The 12387-nt window shown below is 38.0% G+C and overlaps 2 protein-coding genes across 10 annotated transcripts in view; one reads left to right on the top strand and one right to left on the bottom strand.

Moving 5' to 3' along the window:
* LOC128248735 (uncharacterized) overlaps positions 1-12387 on the bottom strand; it is a 68408-nt gene that overhangs the window by 45632 nt on the left and 10389 nt on the right. The window lies entirely within an intron of this gene.
* LOC106875983 (uncharacterized) overlaps positions 7929-12387 on the top strand; it is a 268731-nt gene continuing 264272 nt past the window's right edge. For 3 of the 9 annotated variants that reach the window (XM_052970775.1, XM_052970773.1, XM_052970772.1), the window contains exon 1: positions 7941-8541. The gene's annotated coding sequence lies outside the window, so the exon portion shown is untranslated. Of the gene's footprint in view, positions 8542-12387 lie in introns of all 9 variants that reach the window. The other 6 variants (XR_008264922.1, XM_052970774.1, XR_008264920.1 and 3 more) reach the window with 6 other exon arrangements.

The following is a 12387-nucleotide window of genomic DNA, read 5'->3' as shown; positions in this document are numbered from 1 at the left end:
ATATATATATATATATATATATATATAAGACTTGTGTAATAGAATTGTGCGATAGTAAAAAGCTTGAGGCTGTATAGAGCTGCTACTAATCAACAAAATGTGCTGGCAAAATATTAAAACCTGTAGCTATGGGAATATTGCAAGGGTGAACTACAGGGACGTCTTTCGTATTATATCACATCAGTGGGTTATCAAAGCATTACAATCAGCCAAAGTTCCATAACCAGTGATAGTTCTTATTCAACCAAGATTTGGGACAACACTTTGATTCTCAGTGGTGATAACAAACAAATAAAATTTGGCCCACATGTAAACCAAACAGTTTCGGTAAGGGGAGAATGTGTCGTAACAACTCTTCGCCTGCACGATATTATTGTGACAGTTTGCAAATGATAGCGGTTAGAGAAATTTCTCCATCTTTTCTTCGTAGACGATCTGAAGCTAAATAGACAGAGTATCAACGACATTGAAAAGCAATTGAATCCCATCAAATATTTCACAGACAGACGTTGAAATGATATTTCGTGAACTTAAATCACCAACGGGAACGGTTTGGCAATAGGACCTTCACAAACAGGTAGGAATTACAATAACCTTGGACAGCTAATGTGGTATACTGCAGGTCAAGATGGTAAAAACTGAATATTTCAAAAGAGTAAACAATATGTCGTTAACAGACCTCCCAGCTTACTATACGGATATCGCTCGCAACGCCTTTACAGGTCCTACGCTAATGAGTGCGTAAATTCTACTGCATGCATTGGGCCCCTCTCTCTCCCTCTCTTCTAAACCCAAACACATACATGTATGCATGTATCGGACGTTTGTGGAGCTATGTGTACGTATATGCCTGAGTGTATTTGTGTGTGTGTATGTGTGTGTGTGTGTGTGTGTGTGTGTGTGTGTGTGTGTGTGTGTGTGTGTGTGTGTGTGTGTGTGTGTGTGTGTGTGCAGAAAGGTTTGAATAGTGTGCGCGTATATTAAGAAAAAGCGAAACTAATACGGAATATAGAGTAATATTTATCTCTGAATAGCAAAGATCAAATTATATACCAATGACTAAAGGTTTTCTTTACCGATTCGTCAGATCGTGGAATAATTTGCAAGAATCCAGGTATATTTTTATGAAAGAGGAATTTATGTAAGGAATATAGCGAGCATTGCTTGTGGTAGATGGTGTTGATAATTGGGTGGGATTGAGAGGTACTGAGATTAAGAATTCAGGATCCTTGACAAGGCGAGAATAATAAATGTGTGTATAACTGGTCGGATGATTGATTATGTTTGGCGTTGTGCGTGTATGACTGTAGAACAGAGGCGAAAGAGATGGCTTGCTAATAAGTAAACAATGGAGGCAACTGGTGTAATTAAGCGTTTAGATAAACGATGGGATGTTTGCAAACTGGTAACTGAACCGTAGGTAATATTTGAGTCGTGAGTTAGCATATGTGTTGAAATATGATTAAGTATATTGGTGAACATAAGAATGGCCACAGCAATGTGAATACATGAAGATAAATCTTTTTTTTTTCTTCTGTCCTAGTGTTCATTCCTCTAAGTATCTCGGGTCCTATATATCAATGCGACCAATATATTTTATCAATCCGTCCGTCTGATTTGGTGGCCTATCACGTTGTTAGCTGAATCCAGAAGGGATCGTGTTGTGTCGACGTCACCAGGCGAAGAAGTAGGATCTCCCAAGACATATAAATAGAGGTAGTCTGGCCGTGGTAGGTGTGTTGAGTAGCGGTCGAGTAGCAGTTGTGTAGCGGTTGAGTAGAGACCATCCGAAGGTGCTAGATAGCAGTAGCGTTGAGACATAACAAATTGGATTCACGCTACGAGGAGGCTGGTGATAAAAAGTAGAATTTGCTCTCAAAACGCTATGAGTTTTTGAGATACTGCAAGGAAGCCTGTCTGAAGCTCCAGAAATTCTGTCGAATTCTGTCGAAAAACTGCCCTGGTCTGGTACTTTAAACAAAAACCTCAAAAAACAAACAAATAAATTATTAAAGGACCACTAGTGAGGAGCAGACCTGTAACAAATGCAATCACATACGTTAAGCAGCCTTCTAATGACTCTGCTAGGTTATACTTGATAATTAAAAATATCACAGAAAATACCAATGGCTGTCTTTTTGGTGGGATTATCCATTTATGACCGTCACTCATTAGGGACTACGATCTGGTAGCATGTACCTTGCTTTTGCTAATCATTTCAGGTGTTTATGTAGTCGCTAGTAGACACACACACCTTCTTGGTCCCCCATTCTTGACACAATGGTACGTCTAGGATGTGACATTGGGAAAGAGAGAAGGCTGTATTAGCACAAGGGTGAGGAGGGAGCACTCATTTCCTCATTTTCGATAGAGTAGACTAGAGTAGGATGAAATGAAATAACTTGCTCAAAAGCACAATGCACCACCCGGACCAGAAAATGAACCCACGACCAGGTCATCGAGATGCTAACAGTAAGAAAGAAAGAGAAAGAGAGACAGATAGATAGATAGATAGATAGATAGATAGATAGATAGATAGATAGATAGATAGATAGATAGATAGAAAAGACAGTAAAAGCTGAAGTCATACAAAATGTTGGAAATATATCAATTAACATGCACGAAAAACCCCAAGTGGCTACTGTTGTCCTTGATGTTGTTTAGCCAAGGGGAGTTCTGCCACCAAAGTTCTTCCAGCTTTTAACCATCCTATTCTCTTATTTACTCATCGGTGTTTATTCCTACTTAAACGTGGATGTTCTATTAGAACAAACTATACTTTAGCAGTTACCATGAGAGAAACTCTCATATTGGCCTTTGCTGCAAAATGCACCAAAATCCACCCACCACTACTTCCAGCATCGACACCACTAGATCATGCGATTTCGACCTTCCTTGCCTTTGTCAATGATGGGTGCTCGACAGTTAGATATAGCAGCGATATGTTGAATTACAATGCCAGAACAGGCACTGTTGTTGCGATTAACCAGTGGGCTTGTTGAAAATATATATATTATCGACAGAAGCAATATTAATACTGAGAGGTAATTTTTACACGGACTTAAACATGGATGTTCTTTCAGAAGAAACTATACTGCGGTTGTTACCATGAGAGAAATTCTTATGTTACATTTTGGTGCATGGGTATAGTTAGCCCGACACCAACCAATACGTCTCATTAAAATAAGGGTGGAGGCATCCTGTATTGATTCGTAACTTTCTACTCACTTGTTTCAGTCGTTAGACTGCGGCCATGCTGGGACACCACCTTGAACAAGTTAGTTTTAGTCGAATGAATTGCCCCCCGATATTTATTCTATCGGTGTCTTTTGCCGACCTACTATGTTATTGGGATGTAAGCACACCAACACTGGTTGTCAAGCGATGGCAGGAGGCGACACTGACAAAATGACACAATGACACATACACACACACATATATATATTGGGTCATCCCATAAATAATGCGGTTTTTTTAATTGCATGAACTAAAAGTCGAAGGGTAACGGGATAAACTACCTGCATCAAGCAGGTAGTAAATTTACCTTATCCTTATTCTTAGTGCAAGTTCTGAAGAGTGCAGTTCAATTTTAACTGTTATTTTTTCAAAGTTATAATGGAAATGACAAAGGAGCATATTCGGCATATTTTGCTTTATGAGTTTAATAAAGGCAACAACGCAACGGAAAGTGCGAGGTATACTAATGCAGTATATGGGCATGAAAATGAATGAAATTAAGACGAAGTATCTGGTAGAGAAATTTAAGAAGCCAGAGAAGATTATGAATGTAGACGGGAAGCCACTAGATTTGGTTGAAGATTTCCTATATCTAGGAGCAAAGACTTGGAACACAGAGATTGATATAATTGAAAAGAAGAGCAAAGCCTGGGCGGTATGCCACGGTTTAAGATCTGTATGGAAGTCGGATCTTCGTAAAGACCTGAAAATCCGTCTTTTCGTCGCAGCAGTGAAGTCTGTGCTGTTGTACGGGTCTGAGACTTGGACACTGACCAAAAAACTCACTCAGATGGTGGATGGGTACTACATGAGAATGCTGAAGATGGCCCTGGACATTAAACAGTATACACTGAGTATGAAGACCTCAAAGCTGTACGACAGCCTCTCAACAGATGACTCGAAAATAACAAAGAGGAGACTGAGGTTAGCTGGACATACTCACCGTCATTCAGAGTTTGTATTGCACTCAGTGCTCCTGTGGGAACTCCTACACAGACACACTAGAAGAGGGAGACCGAGGATGACATACGCTGATGCCTTAAGAACAGACACTGGTCTCTGGGAAACACAGGACATGGTAGTGATTATGATTGACAAAGACCACTGGAGAGAACTCGTCCATGGATCTCGGGAATTTCACCCGCCCTAGATAGATAGATAGATAGATAGATAGATAGATAGATAGATAGATAGATAGATAGATAGATAGATAGATATGGGGGTCGCACAATAAGCGTAAGTCAGTGTCAACGGTGGTTCCAGAAATTCCGAGCCGGAAACTACAGCCAAGAAGACAAGCCTCGTCCTGGAAAATCTGTAGAGCTCGACAAGGACGCCCTGCAAACCTTGGTGGAACAAAATTCCATCGTAACTGTTGAGGAACTAGCAGAGAAGCTTAGATTTGATCATTCAGACAGACATTCAAGTCAGCGCTAGAAGAAAAACGAACATCTTTGGTTTCAAGACAAAATGTGTTCTTCCATCAGGATTACGCTCGACAACATACAGCGAAGACGACATTCCAAAAGCTGCAGCAGTTTGAATGGGAAACGATGCCCCACCCACCATATTCAGCGGACATTGCTCCATCTGATTATCATTTATTCCATAGCCACAGTCTTCAAATTCATTTGGACGGAAAAAATATGAATCCTGTAGACGAGGTCAGAACAGTACTGGAGGAGTATTTTTCGTCACGGACAAGTGAACTTTGGAAGAGAGGCCTTGCAAGTCTACCAGAAAGATGGAAGAGAATTGTAGAAAATGAAGGAGGGTATATTTTAGATTAAAAAAGAACGTTGTTTATTTTAATTTAAAAAAAAAGGAAGTATAAAGAAAAACCGCATTATTTATGGGATGACCCTATATGTATATAGACAAATAGATAGATAGATAGATAGATAGATAGATAGATAGATAGATAGATAGATAGATAGAAAGATAGATAGGGTGATAAATTGACTATTAATTCAATTTAAAGCCAAGTGGCCTAGCATAAGAAAAAATCTGAAAATTCAGAAAAAATTGTATTACACGTGTATAAGGGATGACCACTAGGTGGACATCCAATATGCTAGAAAGTGGTCACCAACGTTGATGACCTCTTTCTAGCATATTGGATGTCCACCTAGTGGTAATCCCTTATACACGTGTAATATATATATGTATGTATATGCACGACGGTCTTTCAGTTTCCGTCTACCAAATCCACTCACAAGGTTTTAGTCGGCCCGAGGCTATAGTAGAAGACACTTGATTAAGGTGCCATGCAGTGTATGCGCTTTTTTTTTTCTTTTCTGCAGTGACATGTGGCAAACAAAATGTGTTGAACCGAGCAACAGTAACCACCACAGCAACAGCCAACTCTGTTTTTATTTTTATTTTGTGTGTGTGTGTGTGTGTTATGTTTTACTTTTTGGTTTCATTTTTGTTGTCGAGTTTTTTTAACCCAGGCTAGGACTGATCGAACAGTTATATGATTAAAGGTATATAAGCCGTGACTAGACAATCATGTTTGCTTCCTGTGTGAAAGGTAACCAAAGATAATTATATTCTGATGTGACTTTGTTTACTTTTTTTGGTTTTTGTTTTGACACAACTGAATGAAATGTGAGGGAGATATGTTGTTATTTCTAGTAAGGTCAAGCTAAAATGTAGAGGCGTCTACGTTGGTTCTTATTTGTGAAGTGGGCGATAAGAGGAGGTGGAATTCATTGAAACAAAACAACGAAAAAAGAACCTTTAAAAAAATCTATGGTGGAAGAGAATAATAGTAATAATAGTATTTATAAAACAGTGGCTAAAGTAAGAAATATAAAGAGAGAAGAAGACGGAATGGGAACTTTGTAACGAGTGAAAGTTAATAGTAGTGTGAGAGTGAAAGAGAAAAGAGATACAGAGTGCAACAGAGAGAGATAGAGAGACTGACAGAGAAAGAGAGAAAATGTGAGAGAGAGGTAAATGCGAAAGAGAAAGTGCGAAGGTTGAAAGAAAGGAAGAAAGAAAGATTTAGAGTAAAGCGATTAAAGAAAAGAAAAGAAAAAAGAAAAAGCTAGGAAGAGAGAAAGAAGATGAAAGTGATTGGGAGATAATGCAAAAGAGATAGGTAAATTGAAGGAATGAAGACAAAGAAAGTGATACATGCATGCATCCATAGATACATACACACACGTATATATATCTTATATAAGTATAAGTACACATATATATACATACATACATACATACATACATATATATATATATATATATATATATATATATATATAAACAATATATACATTCTGTGAAACAGAAAATAAGAACTTAGAGATAGACAAATAGAGAGAAAGAAGACAGCGAGAAGATGAAGAATATGAAGAAGATGAAGAAGGAGGAGGAGGAGGAGGAGGAGGAGGAGGAAGAGGCGGAAAGATTAAGTAAAATCATGATCGGAGGTGTGGGGAGAAAAAATTAAATTCGTAAAATAATAGGGACAGAGAAATCGCAAACACGAAAACAAAACAGTCTCGTAAGAAATAAAAAGAAGACAATAAGAATGATAGCGAGAGAAGGAGGAAAGAAAGAAGGAAAACGCGATAAAAATGGATGAGAAATACTTTGTAAGAAAATAGAGATAGACAGTGAAAGATATATATATATATTGGGACAGAGGGTCAGAATAAAAGAATATTAAAAGAATACGAGAAAATAATAAGAGAATAGATCAGAGAGAAAGAGGTTATAGAGGGGAAAGAATATGTGAGGAATAGATAGTCAGATAGATAGATAGATAGGGAGAGAGTGAAGAGAGAGAGAGTAAAGAGAGAGAGAGTAAAGAGAGAGAGAGCAAAGAGAGAGAGAGTAAAGAGAGAGAGAGTAAAGAGAGAGAGAGAGTAAAGATAGAGAGAGTAAAGAGAGAGAGAGTAAAGGAGAAATTGGTGAAGGAAGAGACGTGAGGAGGAGAAACTATGAATGGTAGGAGGAAGGGGAGTGAGTACATGTTATATGAATAGAAATAAATGTGCGCGTGTGAGTGCGTGTGTGTATGTGTGTGTGTGTGTGTGTGTGTGTGTGAGTGTGTGTGTGTGTAGACTATATTTTTATATGTGAGTGTGGTGCTGTTGCCTAGGCGTTTGTGAGAGCGTGCATGTGAGCGCCTGCGCAAGTATAGTGTGTCTGTGTGTTTGTGTTTGTGCTGGTGTGCGTGTATGTGTGTGTGTGTGTGTGCTGTGTACATGTGTATGTGTATGTGTGTGTTTACGTATGTAAAATTTTGAGTGCATCCGTTTGTACATTGATACGTATATCTATGTAGCGGTTACTCTGTGTGTGTGTGTGTGTGTGTGAGTCCGTTGTGTATGTGCACGTGTGTGTGTTCTTATGTCCGTTGTGTGTATATATACATAATACATATGCGTTTATAGTGTGTATCTGTGCGTGTATATCTATCGTGTGTACCAGTGTCCGTAGTGTGTATGCGCCTGCGCACGCGTGTTTGTGTGTGTGTATGTGTTTATGTACTGTGTACGTGTGTGTGTGTATATATATATGCATCTATTGTACCAACGAGTGTCCTTTGTGTGTATGTGTGCGTATTCGTATACTTGTGTTTGTGCGCGCGCGCGCGTATATGTGTGCGTGCGTGTGTCCGTTGTATGTACATACACGTGTCTAGAGAGTGTACATGTGTACGTGTGTATATGTGTGCGTGTATCAGTTGTACCGCGGTCCGTTATGTATACGCGTATGTGTGTGTGTGTGTGTGTGTGCGCGCGCGCGTGTGAGTGTCTGTTCTGTGTTCGTGTGTCTGTTGAGTTGTATACACTCGAGATGGTGTTGCCGTTGTATGCGTATATGTGTGGTGTATGCGTGCGTGTGTATGGGTAAGTGTGTCCGCTACTGTTTAGTGCGTGTGTGTAAATGAGAGTAAGCGTCAAGTTGTGGTGTTTCTTTTCGTTGTTCGTTTGAACAAATCGAATTTGTTAGTCTTATAATGAGGCGAGCGAACGGTTGGTAAAAACTGTGTTGGACATAATTTTATCTACCGTGTGTGTATATATATATATATATAAATATATACACACACAGATATATATATATATATATATATATATATTTATACACATATATATATATACATATATATATACATATACCTACATACATATATATTGTTGTTGTATATTCTTGCACCTCTTCCTTCTTCAAACATTGGATCTCCACAGGATATCTATCTGTTAAGCTGTTCCTTGCTGGTTCGAATCTAACAATAACAGCTAAATTAATGTAAATATTACTACATCCGAGATATCATCACATCCAGTAAGTCACTAACAAGTTGTTTATTATTATTATTATAATAATTATTAGTATTATTATTATTTGCTCTTTCTTTCTCTCCCCCTTCTCTCTCTCTCGCTTTTTTTTTTTGTTCTCCCTTCGGCTTCCTTCTAATTTTTTTCGCTTTTCTTTATTTTGCATTTATTCATTAGAAGCAGACGATACTGTGATAAGGATGTTGTTCTATAGCAGTATTTAAATACTAATGAATACTATTTATTAGTAATAACGACAGTAATAACAACAACAACAACAACAACAACAATAATAATAATAATAATAATAATAATAATAATAATAATAATAATAATAATAATCATCGTTTTTAACAGAAGTACAAGGCCACCTCATTTTCATTTTTGTTTATGTGTGTGTACGGGTGGTGGGGGTCAGTGAGGTTATAGCGCCTCAGCTCTTGTACTTTATTTCTTTACTTTACCGACTCTGCCCCCCCCCCACGCTTCCGCAGAAGGGTAGAAGGCATTGTTTAATCTCACTGGTATTTGAACTCTGAACGTAATGAGCGTTAACTACCACAGCGTATTTTGTTCGATGCTCTACCGATTCGGACAAATAAAAATAATAATGATTATGTCTTTTATTGACCACAACGGCCTAAAATTTGACACCAGTAGAAGGACACGAAATACCTAAATACCTACCAAGATACATATCCACCTACCTTCCCACTTACCTACCTACCTACAAACATACATACATTCATACATACATACATATATATATATACATACATGCATGCATGCATAGACAGACAGACAAACAGAGGCATATATACGTATATATAACAAGAAGCGTCTGTATAGTAAAACAGTTTGTTACAAATAGCACCCAAATATCCCCTCCACTATCGCCAACCCCTACCAAAAAAAAATGATAATAATAAATAGATAAATAAATAAATAGAATAATGTTCTACCATCTTAAAAAAAGAAATGGTGAGCACATGTTATATAATATAGTCTGAGGTACACTATGCCTTGAAAAAAAATATAAGCGAGAGACGGTCAAAGCTAGAAAGCTTTCCTAATGGGTCTGAAGGTTTAGATTTGACCTGTGGCTAAAAAACAAAAACAAAAAAAAAAACTGTAGTGGCTTTATTTACATCCTGCGAAAAGAATGCAAAACAACAACAACAACAACGATAACGGTTTATTTTATGAAAACAACAATAATAATAATAATAATAATAATCGCTTTCGTAACTACAGGAGCACTGCCCGGCCCCAGGCAGGAAATACATTTTACACAAAACGCTGCAGACAAGCATGATGTGAGTGTACTACACATACACTAAACTAGAAGCGGGGCTGCTTCTACGGGGTGGCTTGATTTGCTTGGTAATAAATAATAGCAGCCAGAACCACCTTCAAGTTCACACCTTGCCGTCTTATATAACGGACAGGTCACATTAGATAATGCAGTCATCATCCTATACGGTCGATAATGGTGTCATCCAATAAGGCGGGGGTTGATCGTGGCTGGAATAGGTAGGTTTGTTCATAAGTTTGCTCGATCATGGTTTGACCTAGGGCTAAAAGCAACCACGACGACGACGACTACAACAACAGCACAGCAACAGCAACAACAACGTTAAAAAGTCATGAGGTCAGGTCACAATGCAGAGCGTCGGACAAAAATGCCTTGTGTTATTTAACGTGTAGAACGCCTTTGTCTGTCTGTCTATCTCTCTCTCTCTCTCTCTCTCTAAGTTCTGAGTTCAAATCTTGTCGAGATCGACTTTGCCTTTCATCCTTTCGAGGTCGATAAATTAAGTACCAGTTGTGCACTAGGATCAATGTAATCGACTGGCCCTTGCCCCCACCAAATTTCAGGTCGTGTGCCTAGAATAGAAAGGATTATTATTGTTATTATTATTATAGTTTGTTGTTGTTGTTCTTCTTATTATTACTTGTAGCCCCACCCACGTTTTTTATTCATAATTTCGTAGAAAGACAAGGTGGCAGAAGGAGGGTGTAGTCGCTTATACTGAATCCAGTATTTAACTGGTATTTATCTTACGAATTATGTACGCCTAAAGAACGAAAACAAGTCTGTTGTTGATATTACGAAGTCGTTGCTATTGTTGTAATTATTATTTAGCTCGTTATCGACACAGATGGAGTTGACTAACATTCAAACCGTGACTGTCCCGTCTTTGTAGCATACGTAAGGAACTCAAGATGTATGTTTTTGCTTGAAGTCAACAGGGTGTGATTTGAAGAAAATTTGGCTGCTATTTCTAGCATGTCGAACGACAGCGTATAGGCTTCTTCGTTGTCTCGGTATTTGTGAGTTGAATAACGGTAGTCTGTGGGTTCAGCAGAATCGCTAGAGCGTCGGACAAAATAACTTGCAGTATTTGCTTCGTCTTCTTCACTTCAGGAGTTCGAATCCCTCCGAAGTCAACATCGCTTTCTTTCCGGATTCGATAAAATAAAGAACCAGTGAAATTCTCCGGAATTAAAGGCATGTCAGAAATACTTGTTATATAAAGTGGAAATTACTGAATGGCTCGAGAGCATACACTTTTCTCTTCGGCCAACTTCACCCGTCGGTTTCTTCAAGTTCCACGTAATGGTAATTAGGGGAATGCTTCTCTCCTGTATGTTTACTGACAGTTGAGAGACTGTGACATGTATGACCCGAGTATGGCCATACACGTCACTTTCAGAATACCCCTGTAAGCCGAACGACATAGCTAGGAGCATTTTCCCTAAGTAGTAGAGCATTTTCCCTTAGTAGTACGCATAATGCGGGATCTATTTAACTGTTCCTCTGTCATAATACACTCGTTTCTTCTTCATTTCCGCGTTATGTTTACACTATTTCTGTTTGGTTGATGTTACTTTCTCATACAATTTCTTTTTTCTTATATTCGATTTAGATAAACCAAGTCATCATTTTTTTAATGTAATTTATCGTTGTAATGTCCCTTCGTTTGTGGTTATTGTGGCAAAAAAAAGAAGAAAGAAATCATTATTAATGCGAATGTTATGATTAATAATGGTTCATATACGTAACAGCATGCAATCGCACGAACGTAGATGCACGTACATGCGTCTACCAAATGTATGCATACATAGATTACTTGCATAAAAACATACGAGCACACATCGATCCATTCATCCATTCATCCATCTGTTCATCCGTCTGTCCGTCCATCCATTCATCCACCCTTCAATCAATACATACGTATACATGCACATACATACATGCACACATACATACATTCATACCTACATACATACATACATACACACACATACATGTATACATACATACATATATACATACATACATATACATGCTTACATACATATATAGATACGTACAGATACGTATGCAAACATTACATGAAGTTTCTTGGACAGACAGAAATAATAATACGTGTGTGTGTGTGTGTGTGTGTGTGTGTGTGTGTGTGTGTGTGTGTGTGTGTGTGTGTGTGTGTCTGTGTGTGTGTGCATTTGCTTAACTATGAAAATGTATATTTGCAGATATCTCTAAAAGGTTTATGTGTTCATATGCGCTTGCTTGTCCTCACTGGTTTACGAAATTATATAATGTGTACACGCTATATACACAGCAAAATTACACAATTTCTTTGCTCGTAATAACTATATACATGTTCCTGCATTTATACACGCTGCTGTATCTATTTACATACGCGCACACGCACTCACATACACATACACATAAATACACACATACGCGTATACACACCCAGCATGTATGTATGTATATATATGTATGTATGAATGTATATGCACATATATATATATATATATATATATATATATATATATA

Source organism: Octopus bimaculoides, chromosome 9 (assembly GCF_001194135.2).
Source record: "Octopus bimaculoides isolate UCB-OBI-ISO-001 chromosome 9, ASM119413v2, whole genome shotgun sequence".
Classification (NCBI taxonomy): domain Eukaryota; kingdom Metazoa; phylum Mollusca; class Cephalopoda; order Octopoda; family Octopodidae; genus Octopus; species Octopus bimaculoides.
The sequence above is the reverse complement of the archived record's forward strand: the minus strand, read 5'-3'. Positions and strand labels throughout refer to the sequence as shown.